The sequence below is a fragment of the Littorina saxatilis genome, linkage group LG5 (genome assembly GCF_037325665.1).
Source record: "Littorina saxatilis isolate snail1 linkage group LG5, US_GU_Lsax_2.0, whole genome shotgun sequence".
NCBI lineage: Eukaryota > Metazoa > Mollusca > Gastropoda > Littorinimorpha > Littorinidae > Littorina > Littorina saxatilis.
Genome location: NC_090249.1, coordinates 30,364,876 through 30,372,804, shown reverse-complemented (window position 1 = coordinate 30,372,804; position 7,929 = coordinate 30,364,876). Strand labels below are relative to the sequence as shown.

Sequence of the window (7,929 nt, the reverse complement as noted above, 5' to 3'; positions counted from 1 at the left end):
TTCGCAGCTGAAACGTGCCTCTTGCTCTGCGCACTAATTCTTCTTTTTTTCCACTGACAAGTTGGCCATGTTTCCGAAGAAAATCTTTTAATTCTTTCACGTTCATGCGCTCGACTGCCGCCTCTATCTTAACCGGAACTTACCGAACCAAAGGGACGAAACTCGTGCATACCTCCGGCCTCGCTAGTGAGAAAGAGCTATACACTCAGACGAATACTCTGTACCGCATGCGGAAGTTTACAAATACTAAAAAACAATGTTACAAAGATAATGTTCGTGACATCATTAATCAAGAAGTAGGGGGTGGGCGTTTGCTAGGTAGTATGCCCTATTGACAGCTTTGGGCCTAAAGTAGGGGGTGGGCGTTTACTCGATAGTGGGCGCATACAAGGTAATTTACGGTACTACCTAATGCTACACTTGTGTTAAAGTGCATTTTAAACTGACTTAGAAAGCTTACACATACACGGTTGGTACACATTCCGGCGACGTCAAACAACCAGGTTCACGTTCGTGTCATAGTTTTCACCCCCATCGCACACACATGCGCGCGTGGTGCTTGAACACACACACTCAAAAGTAGGCGGAGTTTTGCACGGAGAGATTGAAAAAGGACGACGGTCGTTGCGCCAAGGGAAGATTGCCGCGTACCTTGTAAATACGGTGCACCTTTGCAAGTCACTGTGAGGGAATGAGACATTTACCTCACTGGGTAGCTTCGCTGGATGGGATAGCAGTCTCTGGGTCTGGGTATGCATGCACAGTAGTTTCCTCGTGCAATGCCGTGTGTTTGTGCAGGTAGGATTTGGTTTTCTGTTTCTGCGTTTGCCTTTCAGAATGTGAAAAAGACATTGGTTTTTTAAGTTTCTTTTTCGTTTGTTTTTTACTGTCTGTCTGTCTGTCTGTCTGTCTGTCTCTCTCTCTTTCTCTCTCTCTCTCTCTCTTTTGTTTTGTTTTTTGTTTGTCTGTCTGTCTCTCTCTGTCTCTGTCTGTCTGTCTCACTCTCTTTGTCTGTCTGTCTCACTCCCTCACTCACTCTCTCTCTCTCTCTCTCTCTCTCTCTCTCTCTCTCTCTCTCTCTCTCTCTCTCTCTCTCTCTCTCTCTCTCTCTCTCTCTCTCTCTCTCTTTGTTTGTTTACCTTTAGTCGTTACTAGCAGTCAGGGTCCGGCTTCCCCCAGAGCCCAAAGGAATTTGATCCAAAAACCATCTGACAGGTGTTTTCTGAATTCTATATTAAAGTGCCGCGTATGAAAGAAAAAAAGAAAAGAAAAACTAAAAAAAAACACTTCTGGAGGACATGATTTACCGCCCTGGCTAAATCCTTAATTGAAAGCTTGAGGGCGTTTTAATTTATGTTGTTATGACCTGAAAAGCATTTGAGGACATGTGCTACCCTCTCAGAGTGTCACAATAAATCAAATTCCTGCTAACATGGTTATTATGATATGAGTTACCCCCTTTTATTACGAAAGTTCTAGGTAATTGAGCAGTAGGTTTAACTTCATCACTTTTCACCCTTGGTAGGTCTGAGAGCAATAAATACTACGAAAAACGTCATCTTCTTTAATGTCCGGGCGTACTTTTCAAGAATATACATCTATTTTAAAAATATAAGCAACCTTTTTCTAATCACATGCACTCTCATTTTAAATGACACGACCATCAGTTCTGTTCCTGCAGTCATGTGTGTGAGTTATCGCCATAGCTAAAAGAAAATGTCCCGGAAAATAGGCGCAAAAGCAGTAACTTCTTTCCGGAATATCTTGGTATCCCATTTTGATGAACTTTTTATACACGAACACCGCTAAAACAACCTTCAAAACAGTTTAGTTTAGATACAGGGCGTTGTGTACTGCTGCGGTGAGTCTGAATCTAGCAGGGAAGCAACAAAGACAAAAAATAGTCTTGGGGGTTCATTTACCGTCATCTCCGTTACCGGCTTTTTCAAGCAAATAAGAAAGAATAAATGCTCCAAATTGTGATATGGTTTTCGCCCACCGGAGCATACTACGAGAAAAAAAAACCATCAGCATATACAACTAGAAATTGAACTACTGACATCCCATCGTAATAATATAGATGACAGTGTCAAGGTTGCTGCGTGCCGGCACTTGAGTTCCGACGGATATCATGAATTTTTAACGGTGTAAACGGTCCTGCTGACCAAGGGAAACAACCCCTGCAATGAACTTCTATCTGTCTACAGTGGTACCATTCACTGTAAACAGTTCCTTCCCTTAAATTGTTGGGATTAATAAAAAATTTGTTGACGGTGTGCGACCCACGTGTTTTGACTTTTCCAAGATGGCGGATCGTTCTGCTGAGACGTAGTAACTTGAAAAGAGTGCTAGAACGTGTTATTCAGTACGGTTCTGATCTTGACCTCAGTGATGATGATAGTGGAGATGATATTTTAGATTCTGGTGACGATTTTGTGCCAATGGACGATCATTTGGGTGATGATTCGGGCAATGCAAGTGTCGATCATGACATTGTGTATGATGAACCCATGACGTAGAAAGTTTTTTTGTTTTGCTTCAAATTGGATATTTTGCGTGGATATGAAGACAACAAAAGGTATGTACTTTCAAATGTTTCATATATTTTCTAAAAGAGTAAGTTTCAAACTTTGCAAAAACATAAGGTATGTAAGGTTATCTTGTGTTGTTGATTTTTAATATTTTTTTCAAAATGGCTCTAAATCGCGCGTTGGCAGGGAACACAGGGGAAATTTAGCTGCGCAGCGAATTTCCATTGGGTGTGATTCGTGCTCGTTGACTTCACACAACACAGCTCAGCACACATAGCACAGACATATTATGGGCGCAGTAGTTTCAGCTTTCTCGAGGAGACCTTAGCGAACTAAAAAAAAAAAGTGCATCTACTTATCTTCGTCTACCGGTATTTATTACAGAGGTTGCGGATAAAACGACCAGATACTCAATAGAGAACGGAGACAAAGGAGACGTCATTTTTCTCGTCTAAGACTTACGGTGTCGCATAACATTCCGTTTGCTGATACCGGTTCGTCGTCCGGGCAGGAGGGGGCAGGGGGGGGGGGGGGGGGGGCTGGGTGCAGTGGGGGACACACCGACAGTCTGAGATGAGAAAAATGACGTCATCTTTCTTTGGTACTGAGTACTCGGTCGATATCCCCGCAAGCTCTGTACCAGCAACCTGAGAAGGAAAGCACAAAACAAACGCTAACAGATCGATTCAAAGCTTCCTTTTCCTGTTATACGTACATGCTGTGCTTTCTGTTGCACGTTTTTTTGTAACACTATAGGTCTGGTATTTGGTGTTCCTTTAATTAAGACACACTTTTTCCATCTATTTAATACTATGTAAGTCATGGGACTAATATGGTACACAGAAATGTTGCTTGGATCAATTTCTCCGGTAAATTTTTCAAAATGGCCAAAACATATTCGGCCATTTTTTGACGTTTAAGACTGTCCTTGCTGTCACTTTTTCAGCGGTTAAACAGGAGTGTTGGCGTTTTACAGACGTTGCGACGCCAAACGACATCCTTGGTGTGTTTTGATCTTGCCAAATATGCTATGCTTCACTTGATTTTGGTGGGGAAGAATTGAACGCTATTTAACAGAATCAATGTCAATAGCAACTCTTGTCGCAACTCTTTAGCTTTTGGAGTCTGAACTCGTGTAATAGTTTTGAGCCACAACTGAGAATGTGTTCCAAATACTTAGTTCTAACAAGTAAGCGCTTGTTTTAAGTGTGTGTTTTTTGTTGTTGTTTTTTTTGGGGGGGGATGTTGTTGCTGTTTCCATTGACAAAAATTCCGTCACAATCGTTCAGTATTGTATGTTGGCATGGGTTGAAAACGTTTTCTGTCCGGAAAATAAAAAGGGATAGAATTTCTCATCGGCATGTCTCATCCTGCACACGGCGAATTTCTAATCCTCCTGTAAAGTCTGTTGTAACTCACACCATCCTGAGCTGTGATGCAAATACGTTGGTGGTGGTGGTGGTGGTGTGTGGTGTGTGTGTGTGTGTGTGTGTGTGTGTGTGTGCGCGCGCGCGTTTTGTGTGTAGATTATTTCTTTTTTTTTACGCCTATTTGCTCGATCTTTTTTCCCGTGATATTTAATGTCATGCAAGTTTTCATTTTTTTGGGGGGGGCATATAATCTTATGGTAATGTCGTACTTTGTAATCTTGTTTGACATCTGTATCCTCTGCTTCGTGTTTGTTTGCCATTGGTATAAAAGGGAAACTCTTTACGTGTGTGAAGAGTATGTATGATAATGTAAAAATAAAAGTGAGATGTGGAGCAAAGTTTACAGATTATATTAATTGTACATTTGGTGTTAAACAGGGCGATGTATGTAGCCCAGTTTTATTTTCCCTCTTTATTAATGAGTTAGCACTTGAAATAATTGAGAATGGAAGACATGGTGCCACATTTACTGATGATTATTTGGAATTGTTTATTCTTTTGCTTGCTGATGATTTATTGTTGTTATCAGAGACTGTTGTGGGTCTACAGACTCAGTTAGATAATTTACGCAGGGCAGTGTCCTCTCTTTATTTAAAGGTAAACATGAGTAAAAGTAACATTATTGTGTTTAGGAAAGGTGGATATTTGAGTGCAAGGGAAACTCAACTCAACTCAACTCAACTCAAATTTATTAATCCATATGGAAACTACATTGTAACAATACTCTTTTCCAATCAAAAGAATAAGAATGCATAATAAAAAACAAAAACATCATAAGAAAATAAGTGAATATGATTATTATGAGTATGATCACAGTCTCACTAACGCAAACAGTCATCCGTCAAGTCAAGTCTGCCAACACACAACTCACTTACACAACAACAACAGCAACAGCAATACAATTTAACAAAAACCATAATTCCAATAACAAAAAGACGTCCGAGAGTCCACCTCCACATCCACGCACACACAAGGTATACAAAGCACCACATGTCGACTAGAACACCGCCCATTTGAACTACGATAATACAGTTACTAAAAATACATACATTACAGATAACCCAGCAACAGAGTACAGTAATAATTATGACAGAGAAACATGATAGAGGCCTCTAACATGTGATTGGTTGAAAGCATGGATAGCTCTGGGAACAAAAGAATTGCGGAAACGTGACGTTCTAGCAACCATAGCCCTCAGTCTACCACTCCTGTCAATGCGTCGAGAGTCAAATTCAGGTTTCAGTGGGTGTGTCTCGTCAGCCAAAATTGAGGTCAGTCGGTCAGTCAGTCGTCTCTGGCAAACTGATTCAATGGTCTCTTGTTTCCTGCCTACAACAGATCCAGCCTTCTTGACTAGCTTTTCTAGCCTGTCACTATCCTGTTTACTAAGGTTACCCCCCCAGCACACACATGCATATGTCAACACGCTACCAACAGTGGACAGATAGAACATCTGCAGGATGTCATTACGAACAGAGAACGATCTAAGCTTCCTTAGACAGTACATGCGCGTGTGCGCTTTCTTCAAGATTTGGTTAGTGTTGGCATGCCAAGACAGCTTGTTGTCGATCACTACACCTAGGTAGCGATAGCTTTCAACCTGTTCGACTTCAACACCAGCTATCACGATAGGCTTGTGTGCTACCTTTTTTCTTCTAGTGTCAAAGATCATTTCTTTAGTTTTTCCTGTGTTCAAGTCCAGGTAATTCTCGTCGCACCAGTCCACAAAGCTGCTAACTTCTTGTCTGTAGTGTGTGTCATTGTCGTCAGTAATCTGTCCTGTAAGTCCAGTATCGTCAGCAAATTTGTCGATGAAGCACGACCCGTGAGAACTCCTGCAGTCAGCAGTATACAGGGAGAACAGAAAAGGTGACAATACTGTTCCCTGCGGAGCTCCTGTGTTGGTATTCAGTACACTAGATAGCACGGTCTGCGGAGCACCAGTGTTTGTGTTCGGGCCATTAGATGGTACTATACCAGCCCTAACAAACTGGGGTCGGTTGGTCAGATAGTCTGTGACCCACAATACAGTTGGAACGCTAATTTTCATCTTCAGTAGCTTTTCAGCAAGAAGGTGAGGCTGTATCGTATTGAACGCGCTAGAAAAGATGGACATATGGGGTTGATATTTTATCTGTTGTAAACGTGTATAAGTATTTAGGAATATTGTTTTCAACTCGACTCAGTTTCACTGCTGCCTGTAGCGATCTCTCAAGCCGGGCCAAAAATGCTCTGATGTGTAGTATACAAAGATTATCTGTGCTTAATAATAATAGTTTGAATGTTTTTTTGAAGTTGTTTGATTCCCAAATACAACCAATAGTATGGGGATTGGATAAAGCTGCTCTGCAGTGTGAAAAAGTCCATTTATTTGCATTGAAGAAGTTCTTAGGAGTTCGTATGCGAACACCTAATGACCTGGTATATGGCGAGACAAACAGATATCCGATATATTTGAATTCTATTTTAAGATGCGTTAGCTACTGGATGAAATTGTTAAAGATGGAGGCGCACAGACTTCCTCGTAAATCATATGATATGTTGTATAAAATGGATGAGAGTGGTAAAAAGAACTGGGCCTCAAGTGTCCGTTGTAAATTGTATGAGTACGGTTTTGGTTTTGTGTGGTTGAATCAGGGCGTTGTTAATGAAAAAAGAGTTTTTGCGTGTTTTTAGGGAAAGGTAGGTCGATTGCAGATGGCAAGAGTGGGATTATCATATACAAAATAGTGATAGATTTGCTGTTTATCGAACATTTTGTACTGTATGTCATGAAATGGATTGTAGTGTGAATAAAGGATTTCTTTTCTGTAAACGTGTTCTGCCCTATCTTATTATACTGACTTCAATCTTCACACCCAAACACTCCAAACACAGAACTTTGGGAGGATGCAGACTTATTATTTCCTCACCAAAACATATCAAATATTCTTCACTTCAAATACATCAATACGAATCAACTTCTCGAACACACAGTACACACACACATATAGCATTCACTCAATGCATGTAAATACATAGTATAAAGATACTTTCTCAAAGATAGATAATCGCACAAGATAAAGTGCTGACAGACACTCACGAGTTCGTATCACGGCTCACTGCATGTCGCCATTTACACCACCTTGTGCCGCTGATTCCACGCAGACGATGAATTCCCAGAAACTCATTTCTAGATGCCACATGCACCCTTCACATTTCTCCATGAGAAACACTTTCACCTTTCACGTTTCTCCCCGAGAAACCCTTTCGCCGTTAACGAAACGAACCGTCGTCTCTACGACCGGTGATGATGGAGACTCCTCCGTCCAGCCATCTGCGCCGATGTGGTCTCTCTCTTCACCATCGTTACGCCTCTTCCGTGTGAGGACCGTCCCTCGTTCACGTCATCATGAACTCCCGTCATGGAAACTCCTAAAGAATTAACCCAAGTCTTAATACACATTCTCTTAAACCATCTCCTCTTCCTAAACTAAAGTCATGTAACATCTCTCTCGTTCATTCTACATTCACATTCTGTCCACAGACAAAATCCAACTATACTTCATCCATGAATCACTTAATCCATCACTGACACTACCACACATAGTATCACTGTCTTAAACATAACATAAATGCGTAACAGCAATTATGTTCAAGAATTTACCAACGAAAACCATAACACAATCACAACAAGAATTCTCTCAAAACTTCACACTAGAATTTAGTACACTTTGAAAACTAACATTTACATTCCAGCTATGTATTCAAGCTTCAAGAATATACAACAAAAATCATTTACCTTAAGAGACCCGTCTCTTGAAAGAGTGTTTGTCCCCGACAAACCTGACACCCGCTATAGACCACTTGCTCGGTCGACCAGCTACATTTCAACACAACTCATGTCAAACTAGGGTTTTCTCGTGCAACACACAAAACTCGTGATAACGTTTCTCCGGTCACCACACATCGCACTTCAATACTTAGGG

At 41.0% G+C, this 7,929-nt stretch overlaps 1 protein-coding gene across 1 annotated transcript in view; it reads left to right on the top strand.

Annotated features, from left to right (window-relative positions):
* The first annotated feature begins 481 nt into the window (after positions 1–481).
* Positions 482–7,929, top strand: part of LOC138966833 (beta-1,3-galactosyltransferase 5-like) — a 52,306-nt gene continuing 44,858 nt past the window's right edge. The window contains exon 1 of the mRNA XM_070339188.1: positions 482–798. The gene's annotated coding sequence lies outside the window, so the exon portion shown is untranslated. The remainder of the gene's footprint in view (positions 799–7,929) is intronic.